Source organism: Hyperolius riggenbachi, chromosome 7 (assembly GCF_040937935.1).
Source record: "Hyperolius riggenbachi isolate aHypRig1 chromosome 7, aHypRig1.pri, whole genome shotgun sequence".
NCBI lineage: Eukaryota > Metazoa > Chordata > Amphibia > Anura > Hyperoliidae > Hyperolius > Hyperolius riggenbachi.
The window spans coordinates 31,804,339-31,806,838 of NC_090652.1; the positions used below are offsets into that span (position 1 = coordinate 31,804,339).

Consider the following 2,500-nt stretch of genomic DNA (forward strand, 5'->3'; position numbering starts at 1 on the left):
TGCAGTCGAATGCTCTACCACTGAGCTATACCCCCACGCTCTGTTCAGCTTTTCTGACCATTTTAAATAGTTTCTCTCATGTAGTCCATGAAAGCAAATAAGCGTTAACTTGGAGTTTGTTAAGGTTGGACAGAGTTAAATGATAACTCTTAGAGACTAGAGATGGTCAATGAGACAGTAATAAATCCAGGTTGCATGCAAATTGAAATAATATTGTAGGCAGCTTGGAAATGCGTTAATCGTCAGGAAGTGTATTTGAATGTACCACTTCCATGACGCTCACAATTTGCATAATAATCTGCATGAAAGCTAGAATGATGAGCATGTTACGGACCATGGCCGCAAGAGACACTTTCGTCAGACCCAGAAACTTCTCATTCTGCAGTTGCCATTTCTGCCACTGCATTAGACCCCAGCACATGTGTATTTGGCAGCAGATGTAGAAGCCCAAAGTTCTTCTGCTTTGCTAATTTGAGTGGAGGACTTACATTGTAGACATTTTGTAGCTTTTGCTGTTCTTTTGCAGGATCCTTTAAAATACGTATGGAAAGAAAAACCAAATTTACTTTGGATATGTAAAGAAAAGAACACTTCAGAAATGTGGTTGCTTGGAGGGAGCATGTGAACTTTCACCAAGTTACTACGATTCTGCAGCATAACGGGATATTTTGATGAACGTAGTTCTCTTTATTACTGCCTTGAGAGTATTGGTTTATGTAAAGAGTTTAGAGAAAGAGCAAAGAGCTAGATCATGTCAAGGGGGCACTCGGATTTGAACCAAGGACCTCTCGATCTGCAGTCGAATGCTCTACCACTGAGCTATACCCCCACACTCTGTTCAGCTTTTCGGACCATTTTAAATAGTTTCTCTCATGTAGTCCATGAAAGCATTTCAAGCGTTAACTTGGAGTTTGTTAAGGTTGGACAGAGTTAAATGATAACTCTTAGAGACTAGAGATGGTCAATGAGACAGTAATAAATCCAGGTTGCATGCAAATTGAATTAATATTGTAGGCAGCTTGGAAATGTGTTAATCGTCAGGAAGTGCATTAGACCCCAGCACATGTGTATTTGGCAGCAGATGTAGAAGCCCAAAGTTCTTCTGCTTTGCTAATTTGAGTGGAGGACTTACATTGTAGACATTTTGTAGCTTTTGCTGTTCTTTTGCAGGATCCTTTAAAATACGTATGGAAAGAAAAAACAAATTTACTTTGGATATGTAAAGAAAAGAACACTTCAGAAATGTGGTTGCTTGGAGGGAGCATGTGAACTTTCACCAAGTTACTACGATTCTGCAGCATAACGGGATATTTTGATTATTGTAGTTCTCTTTATTACTGCCTTGAGAGTATTGGTTTATGTAAAGAGATAAGAGATAGATCATGTCAAGGGGGCACTCGGATTTGAACCAAGGACCTCTCGATCTGCAGTCGAATGCTCTACCACTGAGCTATACCCCCACGCTTTGTTCAGCTTTTCTGACCATTTTAAATAGTTTCTCTCATGTAGTTCATGAAAACATTTCAAGCGTTAGCTTGGAGTTTGTTAAGGTTGGACAGAGTTAAATGATAACTCTTAGAGACTAGAAATGGTCAATGAGACAGTAATAAATCCAGGTTGCATGCAATTTGAATTAATATTGTAGGCAGCTTGGAAATGCGTTAATCGTCAGGAAGTGTATTTGAATGTCCCACTTCCATGACGCTCACAATTTGCATAATAATCTGCATGAAAGCTGGAATAATGAGCATGTTATGGACCATGGCCGCAAGAGACACTTTCGTCAGACCCAGAAACTTCTCATTCTGCAGTTGCCATTTCTGCCACTGCATTAGACCCCAGCACATGTGTATTTGGCAGCAGATGTAGAAGCCCAAAGTTCTTCTGCTTTGCTAATTTGAGTGGAGGACTTACATTATAGACATTTTGTAGCTTTTGCTGTTCTTTTGCAGGATCCTTTAAAATACGTATGGAAAGAAAAAAGAAATTTACTTTGGATATGTAAAGAAAAGAACACTTCAGAAATGTGGTTGCTTGGAGGGAGCATGTGAACTTTCACCAAGTTACTACGATTCTGCAGCATAACGGGATATTTTGATTATTGTAGTTCTCTTTATTACTGCCTTGAGAGTATTGGTTTATGTAAAGAGATAAGAGCTAGATCATGTCAAGGGGGCACTCGGATTTGAACCAAGGACCTCTCGATCTGCAGTCGAATGCTCTACCACTGAGCTATACCCCCACACTCTGTTCAACTTTTCTGACCATTTTAAATAGTTTCTCTCATGTAGACCATGAAAACATTTCAAGCATTAACTTGGAGTTTGTTAAGGTTGGACAGAGTTAAATGATAACTCTTAGAGACTAGAGATGGTCAATGAGACAGTAATAAATCCAGGTTGCATGCAAATTGAATTAATATTGTAGGCAGCTTGGAAATGCGTTAATCGTCAGGAAGTGCATTAGACCCCAGCACATGTGTATTTGGCAGCAGATGTAG

At 39.4% G+C, this 2,500-nt stretch overlaps 4 non-coding genes across 4 annotated transcripts in view; all 4 read right to left on the reverse strand.

Annotated features, from left to right (window-relative positions):
• The window catches only part of TRNAC-GCA (transfer RNA cysteine (anticodon GCA)), a 72-nt gene extending 37 nt beyond the window's left edge, over nt 1-35 (reverse strand). Inside the window, exon 1 of the tRNA in view lies at nt 1-35. This exon is cut by the window's left edge and continues 37 nt beyond it. This is a non-coding gene — a tRNA (tRNA-Cys).
• A 722-nt stretch (nt 36-757) lies between these two features.
• TRNAC-GCA (transfer RNA cysteine (anticodon GCA)) lies at nt 758-829 on the reverse strand. Its single transcript has one exon. It is a non-coding gene; the product is annotated as a tRNA-Cys (tRNA).
• A 559-nt stretch (nt 830-1,388) lies between these two features.
• On the reverse strand, nt 1,389-1,460 carry TRNAC-GCA (transfer RNA cysteine (anticodon GCA)). The gene has a single exon. It is a non-coding gene; the product is annotated as a tRNA-Cys (tRNA).
• Nucleotides 1,461-2,170: 710 nt separating this feature from the next.
• TRNAC-GCA (transfer RNA cysteine (anticodon GCA)) lies at nt 2,171-2,242 on the reverse strand. The gene has a single exon. It is a non-coding gene; the product is annotated as a tRNA-Cys (tRNA).
• Nucleotides 2,243-2,500: the final 258 nt, after the last annotated feature.